This window comes from Hemibagrus wyckioides, linkage group LG09, assembly GCF_019097595.1.
Source record: "Hemibagrus wyckioides isolate EC202008001 linkage group LG09, SWU_Hwy_1.0, whole genome shotgun sequence".
Taxonomy (NCBI): Eukaryota; Metazoa; Chordata; class Actinopteri; order Siluriformes; family Bagridae; genus Hemibagrus; species Hemibagrus wyckioides.
The window spans coordinates 4436369-4456745 of record NC_080718.1 but is presented as its reverse complement, the minus strand read 5'-3'; the positions used below and the strand labels follow the sequence as shown (position 1 = coordinate 4456745).

The following is a 20377-nucleotide window of genomic DNA, read 5'->3' as shown; positions in this document are numbered from 1 at the left end:
AACACACACACACACACACCATACAGTTTATGTATCATACTCTCTCTATACATATACTACACAATAAACACACACACACACACACAACCTACAGTTTATGTATCATACTCTCTCTATACATATACTACACAATAAACACACACACACACAACCTACAGTTTATGTATCATACTCTCTCTATACATATACTACACAATAAACACACACACGCACACACCATACAGTTTATGTATCATACTCTCTCTATACATATACTACACAATAAACACACACACACACACACACCATACAGTTTATGTATCATACTCTCTCTATACATATACTACACAATAAACACACACACACACACAACCTACAGTTTATGTATCATACTCTCTCTATACATATACTACACAATAAACACACATAAACACACACACACACACAACATACAGTTTATGTATCATACTCACTCTATACATATACCACACAATACACATATAAACACACACACACCATACAGTTTATGTATCATACTCTCTCTATACATACACACTCTACACATAATACTACACACATACACAGAAACACATAACCACAAGTCAACACAATCTAGACATAATATGACGCACACAACATCATACACAAACACACACACACCATACAGTTTATATATTACACACACACACACACACACACACACCATACAGTATATATATCATACACACACACACCATACAGTATATATATCATACACACACACACACACCATACAGTATATATATATCATACACACTATACACACACCATACAGTTTATCACACACACTATACAGATGCCACACAATACACACACTATACATCATACACACACACAACATACAGTTTATGTACCATACACACTCTATACATATACTACACAACACACACACACACACCATACAGTTTATGTATCATACACACTCTATACATATACTACACAACACACACACACACACACACACACCATACAGTTTTTTGAATCATACATACTCTATACATATACTACACACATAACATACAGTTTATGTAACATACACACGCTATACATATAATACACACACATAAACACACACACACACACACACCATACAGTTTATGTATCATACTCTCTCTATACATATACTACACAAAAAACACACACACACACACCATACAGTTTATGTATCATACTCACTCTATACATATACTACACAATACACATATAAACACACACACACCATACAGTTTATGTATCATATGAACTCTATACATATACTACACAATAAACACACACACACACACACAACCTACAGTTTATGTATCATATGAACTCTATACATATACTACACAATAAACACACACACACACAACCTACAGTTTATGTATCATATGAACTCTATACATATACTACACAATAAACACACACACACACACAACCTACAGTTTATGTATCATACTCACTCTATACATATACTACACAATACACATATAAACACACACACACCATACAGTTTATGTATCATATGAACTCTATACATATACTACACAATAAACACACACACACACACAACATACAGTTTATGTATCATACTCTCTCTATACATATACTACACAATACACATATAAACACACACACCATACAGTTTATGTATCATATGAACTCTATACATATACTACACAATAAACACACACACACACACAACCTACAGTTTATGTATCATATGAACTCTATACATATACTACACAATACACACACATAAACACACACACACACACACACACACACACCATACAGTTTATGTATCATACTCTCTCTATACATATACTACACAATACACACACATAAACACACACACACACACACCATACAGTTTATGTATCATACTCTCTATATACATATACTACACAATACACACACATAAACACACACACACACAACCTACAGTTTATGTATCATACTCTCTCTATACATATACTACACAATACACACACACACACACAACCTACAGTTTATGTATCATACTCTCTCTATACATATACTACACAATACACACACATAAACACACACACACACACACACACAACCTACAGTTTATGTATCATACTCTCTCTATACATATACTACACAATACACACACACACACACACACACACCATACAGTTTATGTATCATACTCTCTATATACATATACTACACAATACACACACATAAACACACACACACACACACCATACAGTTTATGTATCATACTCTCTATATACATATACTACACAATGCACACACATAAACACACACACACACACACACACCATACAGTTTATGTATCATACTCTCTATATACATATACTACACAATGCACACACATAAACACACACACACACACACCATACAGTTTATGTATCATACTCACTCTATACATATACTACACAATACACACACACACACACACACCATACAGTTTATGTATCATACTCACTCTATACATCATACACACACACACACACCATACAGTTTATGTATCATACTCACTCTATACATCATACACACACACACACCATACAGTTTATGTATCATACTCACTCTATACATCATACACACACACACACACACCATACAGTTTATGTATCATATGAACTCTATACATAAACTACACAATATACACCACATATCACACACACACACTACATGTAGTATACACACTCTACACATAATACTACACACATACACAGAAACACATAACCACAAGTCAACACAATCTAGACATAATACGACGCACACAACATACACACCATACATGACATACACTATCTACACAAGGCCACACAATACACCACACACACACACAAACTACACGTCACACAGTACACAAATTACACACACCATATGCACCTCTAATTCACATAAACACACACACTACAGGAAGTATACACACTCTACACATACTACAAACACGATATACACCACATATTACATGCACACACACACACAACAGTAAATATACACACTCTACACATACTATAAACACAATATACACCACATATTACACACACACACACCACAAATATACATAATTTACACATAATGTGCACACAATACACACCATACATGACATACACAACACCACACAATACACACACACTTTTTTTGTATTTTGCACCTACATGTTATTCTCATTCATATATTTCAGTCTCATTTGTACCTGACAACAATCACACACACACACACACACACACAGAGTGAGGAATTAGTGTCGAATTTGAAAAGTGACAGAGGAAGAACAAAAAACAAAGCCGTCAATTTCACAATAATCGCCGGTGAAGAACAAGAGACGCGGCGCTATTCCTTTCGAACGGTTTGAGCTTGGGGGAAAACTTAAAAGACTTTGCGCTGACAAAAGATGACAAAAGCAATGCTCGGACCAGATGTCCCACAATGCATTGCGGCCTGGCAATAATTCAGGGCAGGACTAAACAGCTGGCTCTTTGACAGGAGAGCTGCCAAGAGCTGGCAACCAGAGACTGGCGGGGAAGCAGCAGGCTGCTAACCCCGCTCACATTTTTAATTAGATCCACACACCCATGTCTTTGAGCCATCGTAAATATACAGATGACATGCCGAGCATCATTTGTAAAGAAATATTTGCTTACAAAATACCGCCTGGATTTCTCTGGGTGTTTGGCGAGCGATTTCGGAAGCCAAAACGACTGCAGAAAAGTTGCCGCTTTCGGGCGGGGGGAAATGTATGGTTCAGTGCGAGAGCGTGCGAAGAGCAATAAACGTCCCTTAAAAACTTATTTACAGTCGCGAAGTGCTGCCGGTTATCTGATTTATTTCTGGTGAAAATCTGTATCAACATCAGCACTTCATATTTCAACGCTTCACAGGGATTGAGCGGCTTAGCGCCGGAGCGCCGTAGTTCACTGGAAAATCCTGCAGGAACATCCTGAAGTCATTTCATCCCAAGAAAAAAAAAAACCCTCCCCGTGCTGTAAAGGAACAGTAGGCTAGGAACGGAACAGTCCGGAAACAGATTAGCGAGATGAATGAACAAACTTGTGAGTTATGATTCATAATTTTAGCTCCAGAAATCTTTATGTGGCGGTTAAAACGGAACATGTGCCAAAAGAGTTACGTCCCGAAAAGTTCCATAGGGTGAGTTCAGGATCGGAGCTTGTAACTTGGAATTTAGCATAGCATAGCATAGAATTAGCAAATACTGGGGGGGTGGGTGGGGGGTGGCTTTAAGGTGATGTTTCATGATTTTCAAGAAGCTCACGTGATGCAACTTCCTGTCGAACGTCCTGTTGAACCTTTTTAGCAAACATTCCAAGTTGAGATTCCAGGTATTCCGAAAGAACTCTTTTTGAAGCTAATCTCCGTTAGGAACCTCGTTCTATCAGCTTATCTCAATGTAATTATAAGTTATATTGCTAGTGACCATGACACTACTAGTCGACGGCTAGTCGATTTGTCCCGTTAAAGATTCCATATGAAAGCCCATGATGATGCCATTTGGGAAGTTCAGGAACACTTCAGGAACCCAAAGAAGCTGATATGTGATATGAAAAACAAGTGCAAGGTTTATTTTTTTTCCACAACATGCTATTAATCCTGTCTGTGGTTGAGTTATTCAGTTTTGAATGCTTTAATCGTGAATATTAGAGAAAGCATATAGTCAAGGGTTAGGGGCTGTGGTTACAGGCGGGGCTTCCAGGTATAAAATCGTATACAAATCTTTCATTGAGGATGTAAAAACAAGGCTCTTTTAAAGATTTTTAATCGAGAATATTCTGCTGCTTAAACGTTGCTTTTCTACTTCTTCTGGCTTTTCCCTTCAGGGGTGGCCACAACGAATCATCTCTCTCCACCTATCCCTATCTTCTACATCCTCAACACTTGCACCCACTGGCTTCATATCCTCATTTATTACATCCATATCTCTCCTCTTTGGCCTTCCTCTTTGCCTGCTGCCTGGCAGCTCCATGTCCAACATTCTCCTACCAATATACTCACTCTCCCTCCTCTGGACATGTCCAAACCATCTTAATATGCCCTCCCTAACTTTGTCCCCCAAACGTCCGACATAAGATGTCCCTCTGATGTACTCGTTCCTAATCCTGTCCAACCGTGTCACTCCCAAGATCTTCAGCGCTGCTACCTCCAGCTCTGACTCCTGTCTCTTCCTCAGTGACACTACCTTTAAACCATACAGCATGGCCAGTCTCACAACTGTCTCGTACACCTTCCCATGGATATTTTTCTATCGCACAGAATTCCTGACACCTTTCTCCACCCATTCCAACCTGCCTGCACTCGCTTCTTTACCTCTTAAACGTTGCTTTTATTATTTATTTATTTAGAAATAATAAAATTGCCCTACATCTGGCACTTGAACCGAGGTTTACGAGACATTAGTACCAGTGACCGGAGGCTGTGGGTTCAAATCCCAGCACTTTTAAAAATCTCCACTCTCAGACCCTTGAGCAAGGTTGTAAAATTTTCAGTCGCTTTTAGCTGTGTTCAGATTGGATTCTGTCGTTAAAAAAAAAAGAAAAAAAGAAATAAAAATCTGCCAAATCACTTAGAACCAATGAACAATGGCAAAGGACAAAGAGACGGAGTTTCAATAAAAGCAGGTATTCGTCTGGGATCCAGAGGCACAGCTGGAGCAGGAAAGGTACTAAAGTACACAGATGACCACAGTTTCAGAGAAGGACAGCAGGATACCGAGGTTCTTAGATTTTGTTCTCTGGGTTTTTTATTTTTTTCATGTTGTGAAATATACCAGCTGTTCGTACTAGCATATGGTCATGAAGCAGAGCTGAGTCAATTCCCAGGAATTATAAAGAACGATGCTTTCTTAAGATAAACGTACAAGTAGAAAGTACAAATTCTACTTGGTCATAGGGCTTCATAAACCCTTCATAGCCCTTTTCCTGTCCTTCATCATTTGTTTATAAAGTATTATGCCTTCATCATCACCTCTCAAGATTGGACAAGGTTTTGTTTACTTGTATGTGCAGTTGACATAACACCTATGTCAGGTAATGTAGGTGACATTATGGTTGACATAAGGAGAGTTACTCTGCATTAGACAATCATGACATCAGACTTTGCAGCTCAGTGTAACATTTCTTAATGAAGCATTCAAAATAAAACTCTTATTTAGGATAAAAGAGAAAATATACATAAGGGTCATTAAGGTGTTATAAGTATTCACTAAAATGTTATAAACACACCTGACTTAAGCATGCAAGCCCATTGTAATGGCACCATGAAGTTATCGAAAGCTTTCCTTGAAAGTCTTATAGATAACAAAATAAAGATCAATGTGTTTAACTACACACAAGGTTGTTACACCGCTATTATTATTCATAACACTCTTATAAGGAGGAATATCTACAAGTTGCATGGAAGAATGTAAATCATTCAGGAAAGACTTGTCAGAAAAACATATTTTACATGACGCAGGTGTTACGTCAGCAGTGTGGCTGAGTGGGTCTATGTCAGCTCTTATAAAGGGCTTATGTAGGTGTTATGTAGCCCTTCTTATGATCTGCACCCTTATTTGCAATCTTACTTCTATTACCTTGCTTTGAGCCAAGTGTTAGGCATAATAATGGCTCAGTGGGTCTATGTCCGTGTATTAAAGGGCTTATGTAGGTGTTATGTAGCCCTATGAATACTACCCTAATGTGAAATTCTACTCTGCTTACTTTGCTTTGAACCAGGTGTTATGTATGAATTATGGCTAGGTCTGTTTATGTCAGCTGCCTTGAAGGGCTTATGTCGGTGTTATGTAGCCCTATAGACACCACCCTTATGTAAAATTTGACTCTTTTCACAGTTTAATTTTTGACTTCTTTGCTTTGACCCATGTGTTGTGTTAACTAGTTGGCTAGGTCTGTTTTATCAGCCATCATAGAAGGCTTATGTAGTTGTTAAGTAGCCCTATGAACATCTCTCTAATGTGAAATCTGACTCTCTTTACTTAAATTTTTTCTGGTTTCTTTGCCTTTTTGAGTACAAAAACACTCCCCACGCTAAGGGATCCATCTCACCCCTTCCTTTTTCTCCTGAAAGGTCATGAATAACTCCTGGAACAAGAGCCTAACCTTAGAGAACACAACAGAGGATGACCAGGAGTGAAATATGGACCATCTGTGGCCATCGCTTACAGCTTGATGTGACCCATGAGCAGGAGGCACTTGGCACATCTGCCCAGGTTTGTCAGATCACTGAAGTTTGGAAGGATGGACAGTCTCCTCCTGCTGGGTACAGCTGGGACTCTGGGATTGATCAGATCAGTCCAGAAGTGAGGGGGGAGAAGACTTTTTTTGAGAAGGGAGAAAGGAAGCTGACCAGACCCTCTGGAGTTGAGGATACGTTCCTTCCCAATCACTGGTGGAAATGTGATTTCCTTTTGCGATCCATGAAGGAAGTTTGCAGCTTGGTGCATCTGTGCGATGCATGTGGCACTCAGACATCAAAGAGCACACTCTTAATTGCTTGGATGCGTCTCTCTGTTTAATGAGTGGAAGATTTAAGGCATTGTGTGAGGCAGGGGCATTTTGCTCAGAGATGGGTTGATTGCCGTCTCTGGGGTTGATTTGTAGGGGCCTGCCATGGCTAGAATAGGCCTCGGAGGCCTTTGGCACAAGGCCCAGACAGAGAGGGCCACTGGGGGTGGTGGGGATGGCGGTGGCGGCTGCAGCGGTGGAGGTTTTGGTGGTGTTGGTGATGAATTGCGAAAGGGGGGTTGAGTTGAGTTGGGGCTGAGAGCAGACAGAGCTCCAGGGCAGGTGTTAAAATAAGCACCCTGGCTCTTTCAGTGCTGATCCCTGTAAAAACAAGTCCGTCTGCCAGGCTGCAGTCGACCCAACAAGGTGCTAACACATGGGCTGGTTGCTGCGAGACGGAGTTCGCTGTTTACAAGATCTCTGCTCCTTGAAAACGGCTTGAATCGGATCATTTATCTTCCAGTTTTTTGTCGTGCTCTCTTTTGGTTTTTTCCCCCTTAAGCTTTTTCATTGTCAAGTGCGCAAGCAGGCATTTGTCACAGGCTTTGGTTTAAAGAAGAGCGAGTGGGAAGTGTGCGAGGTCAGTGACGGCAGTTCTGTCTCGATAATTAATTATGCATTCAAAATCCAGCTAACACATGATTCCTGTTGGGGCTTTGAGTCAGTGGGATTTGAGCTCATGCTCTACATATACTTAGCTAGGAGTGTAAAAGGTGTTAAAAACATGCATAAATTGTTTAAGGATCACACTTCCAATAGCGATCGCACCTTTTTTCCTTTCCTTTTTTTTTTTTTTAAATAATGTTCACAAAGATAAGCACTGCCCCCTGGCTTGATCCACATTCATTTAGAATGACGTATATTGTGCCGACATTTTAGACACAAATCACTTGACCCTTGCTCTCATTTGTCATTCGATATTAAGATCTGAACCTGTAGAAGTGCCTCAGGGACTTGCACCTGGCTTTAGACTACAACCAAAACAAAACTTTTTCCTTCATGTCTTCATGTTTCCAGTTAGCTATCTTGAGGTTTCACTAAAAACAGTTTTATACTTGTTGAATTCTCAATTCAGATTGCTCAGGAAAGCTAGGTAGTTTTAGCTGTTGTATTAACATGACAAGTCTCATTATGAATAGGATTTCAGGGAGTTTTTTGTGATTGCTGCCATATTGTTGCAGCCAAAAATGCTTGATTTTGCAGATTTTTTTTTTGGCATGTTATAAATGTGAAAATACAACTAATAAAATAAATGTTTTAATTTCCACTAGAATGAAGTACCAGATTCAGTCCTGGATTTTGTGCAGTTTTTTTTTTCTTTTTTTCTAATTGTTGCAGCCAGAAATGCTTGATTTTGCTGATATTCTTTCTAAATCTGCAGAGCAAATAATGTTATAAATATAAAAATAAAGATAATAAAATACAAATATAATCAATGTTTTCATTTTCACTCAACTGAAGTATCGGATTCCTTCCAGGATTTATTAATTTATTTATTTTATTTATTTATTTACTTATTTATTTATTGTTATTTTCTGCAGCCAACAAACAAATGTTCGATTTTACAACGGCTGTGGTCAATTTTATTTATTTATTTTTTTTTTTTCTAAAAACTATTTGGATTTTTATAATCACAAGCACATGATATTTCTTTTAAACTCCTAAATAAAGACGCCCGTGAATCGAAGAAGGCTTCGGCTGAATCTGTGTTATTGTGGCGATGTCACACGACACGACAAGAATCTACTGTACACACAGCGGGCTCCTTCACCACGTCAGGGCCTTCGAAGTAAATCCCAGACCTGTCCTTCATTCTGGAAATAAATAACAAACTTTCTGGAAATGTACAGGATGAAGTCTTCCAGCTGGAACAGTGGCACAGGAACACTCGATGTTGTCTGGAGGACACACACTCAGGATAAAAAGGAGGATTTCTAACAAAAGGAGCAATATTTTCCCACTTTTCCTGCTTATCTCTACAAAAAAAAGTAGGTTTTTGCGAGCTGCGGCCTGTCGGTCGTGTAAGGAGCTTGGCATTTCATTTGTGGCTGTTATCACGGAAGTGACAAAATGACTGGGTAAATACGAGACCATAATGAACCACACTGAAGAGTGAGTCTACTTCCCATAAAGTGTGCCATACACACACACACACACACATTTGCCTGGCATGAGGTTTTAATACGAAGCAACTATTATAGTGTCTGGAAAAATGAACTTTTAAATCTGTTCTTTCTTTTTTTCTTTTTTTTTGATGCTTGTCCATATGCTCAACAGGCCAGATTTTTTTTTTTAGCTAGCTTGTTAAATGTCTCCCGACGAAACTCAGTACTAGTCCTGTAGCCTTGTGCCATGTTTTATATATATGTATATATATATATATATATATATATATATATATATATATATATATATATATATATATATATGTATAGCTAATATATCCATCGATCCATTGTCTATACCCGCTTTATTCCTAATTAGGGTCACGGGGGTCTGCTGGAACCTATCCCAGTACACATTTGGCGAAAGGCAGGGGTACACCCTGGACAGGTCACCAGCCCATCACAGATAGCTGATACACTTGGTTCTCATTCACATACTAAGTACTAAGATCAGTAGCGTGTAGAGACTAGAGACAGAATGCTAATCCAAAAAAAAAAACAACCCACGCTAACCAGACAGAGCGGATTAAACCAGGAATATCCGTAATCAAAAGGAAATCAAAAGGAAACTACGGCTTGGAATGCGTGATAAGGGTCAGTAAGAAGAAGCCAAAGAAACAGGAAAGAATAATTCAAGATAAACACACATATACAACTCAGAGGAAGCTTCCGAATGATCATAGCTCCTTTGCTTGGTTAGCTGTTTGAATAACCATCTCACAACTCTCCTGGATTTTTTGTTTGTTTTGTTTGTTTGTTTGTTTTAGAGTAACACTAGCTAGGCTAATGCAGCAATCTAGGTAACAAACTAGCATAATCTAAATCTAAATATTGTTGCGGTTCTTTTTTTTTTATGCAACAAACAATGCTCTTAAGCTAATCCCTAAGTACACATTTAGGTCTGTAGGCAAGTCATTTAACCATATACTGTGTTTTTGCTCTTCTGTATTCTTCATTTTGAATGAATCATTAATATCGACTCTGGAACAACGGTCTCACAGAGCGATTTGTTCATTTTGTACGAATCCTTAATGTGACTCTGGAAAAACGAGTTGTCTCAGAGAGCGATTCATTCATTTTAAACAAATCCTTAATATGACTCAGGAACAACGAGGCATCTGAGAGAGCGATTTGTATTTTTGTACGAATCCTTAATATGACTCAGGAACAACGAGTCGTCTCAGAGAGCAATTTGTTCATTCTGAACATTTTGCGGAATGAGATTCAAAGATTCATGTCAGTAAAATGACCCCAAATTCCCATCACTAACACACAAACACACACACACACACGGCTAGGATATTTGGATAGCCTGGGGTTTGTATTCTTCACCTAGACATAGTGCACTGCACAGTTTGAAGCGAGAAGTGATATTGAACACACACCCACACACACATACACACACACACTCCATATAATACATTTCCACTGAAGAAGCAAAACGTGATAAAGATTCCATCTGACATTTAAAACACTGGAGTTGCACCTGTAATTGCCAATGCTTGTAATTTGACCACAATGTTTACAGTCTCGTAGGTTGGAAGATGTGAGGAAACATCCGAACCCATTCACTGTAATGAAAATGAAACGTGCTTTACACACTTTACACACACACACACACACTCACGCAAACAGCTGTCACAATAAACTTGTCCAAAGTAGCACCTTCACTGTGATTATGTTGAGAGTTTTGGCACAGAAGCTCAGCTAATAGCCATTTAGCTGATTCAAATAAGGAGATATTGGAAGAAAGTTGCTGCCCGAGTGCTTTCAAAGTGACTGCCAGCGCTGGAGGGGAGGCGTGTTTCCACTTCAAGAATTAGTCTAAATTCATCGGAAATCATTCGGGAGTAGCAGCGGTGCGACCTTTTTTTTTTTTTGACGCATTAACAATGTGTGCACTTTTCTTCCAGTGTTTAAAATAAATAAATAAATAAAATAAAACCCGAGCATGCACGACGATTAGCCGTAAAATTTCTTAACTGATCTATTGGCTTTTTTAATTGACAGCTGATTAAAGGAAAGCTCTCAGCACAAAGACGGACACGCGGGCAGGTAAAGCGTGTACAGATCGAAATACGATGCATTAAGCCCGAGGCTTGTTATACATGAAGTCTTTCAGCATGTTCACTTTAGTGTTATTAACAGGTCCATTAACAAGATAAGGAAGCTATCAACGTTGATTACAGATTCATTACATATCGAGCAAGGCCTAAGCCAAAAGGAACAGTTTGTGATCTTTATGGATTAAAGCCGACAGTGTGAGATGTCATCAATTACATCTGATTCCTCTCGCAATCCTGACAGCCAGGGATTAAATAATGTCAATCTTTAAAAAATCAAAGCAAATCATACATCTTTGGGTAAATTATAGATGACTGATCTATCTGTGGTGGCACGGTGGCTTAGTGGTTAGCACATTCGCCTCACACCTCCTGGGTTTGAGTCTCTGTATGGAGTTTGCATGTTCTCCCTGTGCTTGGTGGGTTTCCTCCGGGTGCTCCAGTTTCCTCCCACAGGCCAAAGCCATGCTTCTAGGCTGATTTTAGTCTCTAAATTGCCCGTAATGTGTAAATGCAAGTGTAAGTGTGTGTGTGTGTGCCCTGTGATGGGTTGGCACTCTGTCCAGGGTGTATCCTGCCTTGGTGCTTGATGATGCCTGAGACAAGCACAGGCTCCCTGTGACCTGATGATAGATCGGATAAGTGGTAAAGACAATGGAATGGAATGAAATGAAATGATATATCTGTAGTTGGACAAAATGAAGACGACATTTGGCGTGAGCTACTATGCGTGTTAAAACTTCATTATACCACTGTACTGCTGAATTTTACATTATGATTGGTTACAGATGGTCCCGCCCATGGGAGTTGATTGACAGGTTGGGTTATCATAAAAAAAAGAAAAATTGGAAGAAAAGAAAACAAAACAATTTAAAGTCTTTCCGGAAGATTCATGGTGGCCGTGGTCTTGTCAAGCATGACTCCGCCTCCATTCCCAGCGCAAGAGTTCTTACTGAATCTTTTTAGAAGGATAAAAATGTAAATTAAAATCAATCCAAAGAATTTCTGGCTGATTTACGATCAGTGTGGTCTAATTCAGCATGACTCCACCCCCATTCCCAGGGCAAGAGTTCTTACTGAATCTTTTCACAAAGTTAAAATTGCAAAAGCAAATCAATCCAAACACTGTATGGCTGATTCACAAGTGGGTGTGGTCTCTTCCCGGTTGACTCCACTCCCATTCCCGGAGCAAGCGTTCTTACTGAATCTTTTTAGAAGAAAAAAATGTAAATTAAAATCTATCCAAAGAATTTCCAGCTGATTTACAATGGCCGTGGTCTAATTCAGCATGACTCCGCCCCCATTGCCAGGGCAAGAGTTCTTACTGAATCTTTTTAATAAACATAAAAAGGCAAATGTAAATCAATCTAAAGACTTTCTAATTGTTTTACAATGGGCATGGTCTTTTAAAGCATGACTCCACCCCCCATTGCAAAGGCAAGAGCTCTTACAGAATCTTTTTAATAAAAAAAAAAAATGTAAATCAGTCCAAAGGCTATCTAATTGTTTTACAATGGGCATGGTCTTTTAAAGCATGACTCCTCCCCCATTCCCAGCGTAAGAGTTCTTACTGATCTTTTCACAAAGTTAAAAATGTAAATGTAAATCAATCCAAACACTGTCTGGCTGATTCACAAGTGGGTGTGGTCTCTTCCCGGATGACTCCACTCCTATTCCCAGGGCAAGAGTTCTTACTGAATCAATTATAGAAGGCTAATTATCATTTAAATCATATTTTATGGCTTTCACACTCTACATTTGGGATAGACACAGCCAGCAGAGAGAGAAGTGCTGCTCATTCTTCCTGTACAGTTCCAGAGATAGTGCCGAGTTAATGCCAAGGTGCATGGAAGCTGTTCTGGTGGTCAGACACTGCCACTGAGCTGTGAAGCTATTTGAAATGCCAGTAGAGATCGTCTTGCAGAGAGTTTTAAAAGGAAAGAATAACACAGCCCAAAACTCGAACCCACCACCACCATCATCATCATCATCATCAGCCAGAAAGTGCTGCTCTATCCTACTCCTCGGTCTGGAGCTCATTACCTCTGCGGCCTGCCAAGTTCGTCACTCCAGGAAGCCGGGGACTGGAGTCTCTGAGCTGCCTCCGCTGGACAGCCAGCAAGTGTGTGGAGTCAGCAGAACTCCCTGCCCTGTTCTCCGCAAGATCAGCAGGAGAACTGGAACAAGTTAACGGTAGCCAGGCTGCATTTTGGATTTGAAAAGTGCTTTGAGAGGGAGTGAGTATGCATCGAGTCAGTGGCATAGAGTCAGAACCCCGAAATAGAACTGCTGCTTTTAGTGTTTCAGATACTATCATCTGGATTAAACAGAAATCAGAGCATAACTACTGACATGAGTGCTTTTGAGTTTAAAGAAACATTCAGCAAATTGAATAATTGCCTATAACCTAGTAGCTAGCCTGTGAAATAACTGTAACTAGCCTGTAAAATAGCTACTTCTCTAGCCTGTGAAATAGCTATAGCTAGTCTGCGAAACAGGTGTAGCTAGTCTATAAAATAAACGTTTTTAGTCTGTAAAATAGCTTTATCTACCCCGTGAAATAGCTGTAGCTAGCATGTAAAATCGCTGTTTCTCAAGCCTGTAAACCAGCTGTTTCTTTAGCCTGTAAAATACCTGTAGCCAGCCTATACAATACCTGTAGCTAGTCTGAAAGATAGCTGTAGTTAGCCTGTAAAATAGCTGTTTCTATAGCCTGTAAAATAGATGTTTCTGTAGTCTGTAAAATAGCTGTTGCTAGCCTTTAAAATAAACGTTTCTAGTCTGTAAAATAGCTATAGCTAGCCTGTAAAATATCTGTTGCTAGTCTAGAGAATAGTTATTGCTAGCCTATAAAATAACTGTAGCTGTAAAGCCTCAGTGAAGTCCATGAGCCATATAACAGATCAGATACTGCCTCTTCATGCTCTCTTACAGATACACATCTACTGCTTTGTCGGAAAGGGAAGGTCAATGTCCGGTATTCTTTGAGTTCTGTCCCTTAGAGCCCTTATCTTAACTTAGCCACATCTATCAATGTCCACTGAGGATGTCTTTCCTCCAGAGCATGGTCCCGAAGCTACGCTCCATGTCCACCACCTGAGACACACACAAGCGCACAAGCCCCTTCTCTCAGCTCCTTCAGTAAGAAAACTTGAAATGGTTCAGCCTTCAGCCCATGACTTTGCTCTGGTCACTCTTCACCACCAGCCTTTTTTTTCTCTCCTTACCCCAGCAGCTGAATTCATTCCGAGTGTAAATTTAGACGGGGCTGATGGCACCGAGAGGACGATCAGGGTAAATCTATCGTGGCTCGTGGATGGACTCGCACACGGACTTCAGCTTGGAATATTTTCTGCAGTGGCTTTTTATGCACTGGATGCATAAAATACATTGCATTGGATACCGTGATGCATTGGAGCAAGTAGAATGAAACACCATTTTTAATTAATCAGAGCTCATCGACTTCCTTTCATATTCCTCCAATCTAAGCTCTTTGACCAGTCCAGCAATTTATTTATTTTATTTTTTTGGGGTGGGGGTGGGGGTGGGGGTGGGGTCAGTACTAGACACAGTGAATGCTATTGGCATGTTCTATAAGTATTCCACAAGTTTCAAGGAGCCTTCCGGAAAACAGCGGTCCTGAAACCCTCGAAAAACATCTGCAGTAACAATCAGAATGTTAGTCAGGGAAAGACTTCGTCTTATCTTACGGTAGAACTGTTCATGGAAACGTTTAGCTTGTAAATAATTCATTCATCAACACATCCTTATTTTTATTTTTCAGTCAGTCAAATTTCCTGAATTGTGTAAAAATGGTGCAGCTAGCCTGTAAAAATAGCTCTGGCTAGTTTGTGAAAATAGCTGTTATTAGCTTCTAAATGTTTCTAGCCTGTAAAGTAACAGTTTCTAAACTATAAAATAGCTGTAGCTAGCTTGTCAAATAGCTGTTGATAGCTCTTAGAATAGCTGTTGCTAGCCTGTAAAATATCTGTTGATAGCTGGTCAAATATATTTTGCTAGCCTGTAAAAAAAGCTGTAGCTAGCTTATGAAATAGCTGTCGCTAAGAGAGTACACTTAAGAGTGCAGACATTTCCAATTAAGAACAGATTCATTTCAAAAATCTCAACAATGTTCAGTGTATCATGTGTCCTAGCGTACAGAGAAACGTGTATGGATTTCACGTTGAATAAATATGTCAGTGAAGCTCTCTAACTTTTGGCCCTGCGTCTTGTACAGATCTGTCTGAATCACACACACACACACACACACACACAGAGCCGAGCTGGCACTAGGGCTGATTAGCTCCGTCTGCATATTCAAACTCCATCTCTCTTGGATTTTTGGCAAGTGGCGACGTGAAGAGGAGAGTGTCTGCTAATGAGGCTAGTCAGCGAGAGGCTCTAAATATTTTCACAGCTTATTTGGACATTTCTGCCCAGTGGATATGCGGGCTGCGCTTTGATGAGGTGAAGCGTCATTTGGCACGACTTTCCTTGCCGGTCTAGGGAGCTCCAATTCCACAGTGCGCACCTGTAGTGTGAATATTATGATTCACCTTAAAGAGGAATGCTTAACATCCTCAAATTGACCCCAATTTAGGCTTAAACTCGCCTGACAACTGCAAAGCTACTCTTTTAGTCCGGGCTAATGGGCCATTTAGGCTAATAGCTTTTTCGCATGGTGGTGAATATGGACGGGGGGGGGGGGGGACAAAACAAAAAAAACAACCTTTATTTGTGTTACTGATGCTGTTTATTCTTTCCGATTATTTCTTTCTTTTACATCAAAACACATGATTATCATTTGCTTAAGTTGAATTTTAATCATCGACTTTCCTGTTCAGAGAGAATTGTGATAGACTTGGAACATGACCAAAGAATTAACACACACACACACTTGCTCCCCCACATGGTAAGGAAGCACAAGCACCCATTAATACGCGACTCATTGAAATGCGGCGACAGCTTCTTGGCTGCGGCTGTTTTATTTTTTTTTTGCGCTGCCTGACAGTCGTGGTCACCGCATAGCAGACCTCACCTACACTCGGGGCGAAGATAAATCCTGCGTGATTGATTGGAGGGGCTTTATATTCATTCATTAGCCGAGGCCCTGTCAGACAAGCCCTGGCAGGTACCTTCATGTTCGCAGACTTTTCATCCCAGTGTGGTCTTGAGCTCGGAATCTACAGCTTATTAATGACATTTTAGACATTAATATTGCACGGATTAGGGATATCCTATCTCCTTTGTTCCCCTGACAAACCTTATACTGTTTTTTCCCCTATTTCTTACGTCTCTCTATCTCACTCTCTCTCCTTTCTCGTATATCCTTCTCCCCTCCATGTGCCCTCTCTCTCTCTCTCTCTCTCTTCTTCTCTATTTTTGTCCCTGTCACTTGCTCTTTTTCCAAATGTCCTTTTTCCACCCTGCCTTCGAGGACAGGTCTAGTAATACAGTTTGAGCGGTGTGAAAAGGACCTATCATCATGCACATTATTACATTTTTATCCTTGTCTCCGCCGTAGCATTTCCCAGGCTCCCTCTCTCCCCCTCTTTCTTGTGCACTCTTGACGCAGTCCAGATACCCCGGAGCGCATGAGCCCTTTTGCCGTGACCAATCCAGCAACAGCGGAGCGGCGAAGAGAGGAGGGTCTGAGGCACAGTAGCGCTGATATATATCCCAGATCAGCGCCTCTCTCGCTTTAACCCCCCGCTGTCAGATAACGTCGCCATGCTGTGGCATTTGGAGTCTCGGTCACGATGAGACGGAAGGCCACCGAGTCGGGAGGAGGAAACAACCCGCGGGTCTGATGTTGACATTTCTCAAAGTCGCAAGACTGGTAGCGTGGCCCGTTCGAATGCTCTCTGTTTACGCGAGACAGGGCCCAGTGTGAGACGCAACACAGCCTGCCTCTCGCAGCCGTCCACCGCTGATTCACACAGTCGGCCATTTTATCAGGCAGCGTGTGAGCGTAAACAACGTTTATGTTCAGCTCCGCAAGCAAATGTGATGCTTGAATTTCTGAAGTGTATATTAATATTATATAGAGAACCTCGGTATATACATTTAATTCGTTCTGGAGGCGAGTTCTTAAGGTGAAAATTTGCATTGCGAAATGAATTTTCCCATAAGAAATAATGTGACCGAAATTACCAATATGAAGCGTATGCAAATATGGCTGCTTACAAAGAACTGACCCAAGCCAAGCATTCCACGTCAAGGCTCCTCACAGGAAGTAGTTAAGGGTCTAGGGTGTTGATCGGGAGTTCAGGGTGTAAGCCTCAGCACCGGCAAGCTTCCACAGTTGGGCAATTGAGCAAGGCCCTGAACTCTCTCTAGTCCAGGGGCTGTATCATAGCTGCCCCTGCACTCTGAGCCCAACCTCCTCAGCTGGGATATGCAAAGAAAAGAATTCCATGATAATAAGAAAGAATAAGATTTATATAATTATTATAGTTTGTGATAGTCACTTTCTATAGTAATGACACAACGGGGACTCTGCATAAAGTTGGTGTTAATGGAAGGAGTCTCCAGTGTCAAGAGGAAAAAGCTGGAACTTTATATATCATCATCAGAACTCTGGATTTTATGCTTTGCAGTTTCAAGTTGCTTTTTTCAGTCTCAATTAGATCAAGCAAGCTAAAAAAGAGCTGAAAGAATCAGTCTTTATAGTTACCAAAATACGAAATGAGAACTGCTTTTTTTCCTGAACCTTTCAGAAAATTACTAAGATTACAATCATAATTATAGCCTTACTATGTAATATTAACAACACTGACTGATGATTAAGCCTGAAGTATCTCTAGTATGGTTTGGCAAGCGGTTGATGCTAAATGTAATTTGACTCATGTATAATGACTCATTTTTTTTAATAACACATTTGAGGAAAATGTTGATATTCTAGAAGGTTCTGTGCCATTTTTAGTGTCACTCTGCCTTCATGTTATTGTACAACAGCTTTGTGGTAGCTAAATTAGCCAAACTGTTAGTCAGTCTTCAGCTAGTTCTAGCAACAGTTCGAACAGCGAAGGTCTGAAACATCACGTTAGTCAAACACATTAGCATAAGTCAAACAGAGCTTGCTCATGAACTCTCCTTTCTATCCTTATTAGCCTTCGGAATCCTGTCAAATTCCAAAAATGCCCCTTTTTTAGCGTTCTCCTCGAATTCCCCTCCCTTCCACCGCTTCTCCGAGACAGTCAGTGTAGAGTCTCTTCGCTTAATGGTGCGACTTTGACTCTTTTCCAAGGAGCTTAGCCCGCACTTGACAACACCACCTCCCTCTTGAGGAAAGACGGGGCCCGATATAGCTGTCCGTCCTTATAGAGAGCACTTGCCAAAGCCACGTTTATTAGCATTAAAATCCTCCTCAACTTCTCAGCCAAAGATTAGTGGCTTTTTTCCACGTATTCTCCCTCCTGGTCCATATGGAAACAGTTCTCCACGTCCCAGAATTACCCCTCCTCCCGTCCCCTGCTCTCGCGCCTCCCGCTCTTTTAAGATTACTGGCATGGCAACTTCAAAATGGCTTCAGATCCCCGCGCCGGCTCACACACCGGAGCTGGAATGTCTGGCTGTCTGCGGTACACGGTGGCCAGGCGAGCGCCCTGAAGCCAGCAGGTGGCCACATGAGAGAAAGACGAAGCGAGAAGGTGGAGGTTTGGCGGGATCGGGAGTGAAGTTTGACTCCACGTGCCTTTTGCCAGAGTTGGACCTGGTTTAAATTTGGTTAAGCGTGAACGTTTGTCCCATGTGCCACTTTGGCAGAGGTCGTAAATACACACTTTTATACACACTTCATCGCTTGGTGCACATCTGTGCCTTTCTTTAGCATCAGGAGCTTTAAAGCAGCTAGGCTTTAAAATCCACACACACACATACACACACTTGTGCATTTATACTGAAGGTTAGAAGAAAAAAAATTGCTGTTAATTAAGTGACAATGTTTTTTTTTTTTTTTCCGTCATGCCGGTTGCCCTCTACTGGCACTTGTAGTCACATGCACCTCAGTTAGCTCAACTAAATGCTCAAAAAAAATCTTCACAGCTTTAATAAAGCATCTTAAGTTAGACAGATATAAATAACTCATCCCCTCATACTCATAGCTCAGGCCTATTAATTACCTGCTTTGCGCTCTGCATGGGTTACCTGCACCCGGTGCTGTTAATGCTTCCCCTTTGACCGGGCCCAGCTCCTCGAACGCCTCTATGGGGACGAGCTCTAATTAATCCTCTGTTACTGTTGTAATGGTGTCTTCCTGAGGGAGAGCCGGGCTAAGCGCAGAAATATTCTTTCATTCTTCCATTGTAAACAACAGCTCATCTCTGGAGGGAGGAGGAGGAGGAGCTGGAGGACGTGGAGGAGTCGGAAGGGGGGGAATTTCTGGATCATAGGAAGAGGAGTAAATAATCATCATCATCATCATCATCATTCTAATAATACTAATAATGAGTGGGACAATATTTTAATGTGGATCTGATTATCTACGTCTGTTAGGAATAAAATGCTCAGCTTTACTGATTACTGAACAAACCACACTTTTTATCCATTTCTAGTTACATTTAATGTTGCAAATCATCATGGTTCGTTCTGGTTTTCACTTACGCAATAGTTTTGTTGTGTTACTCCT

The 20377-nt window shown here is 40.5% G+C and overlaps 1 long non-coding RNA gene across 1 annotated transcript in view; it reads right to left on the bottom strand.

The window, feature by feature from the left end:
- LOC131358947 (uncharacterized) overlaps window positions 1-20054 on the bottom strand; it is a 60782-nt gene extending 40728 nt beyond the window's left edge. Inside the window, exon 1 of the long non-coding RNA XR_009205714.1 lies at window positions 19872-20054. This is a non-coding gene — a long non-coding RNA (uncharacterized LOC131358947). The remainder of the gene's footprint in view (window positions 1-19871) is intronic.
- Window positions 20055-20377: the final 323 nt, after the last annotated feature.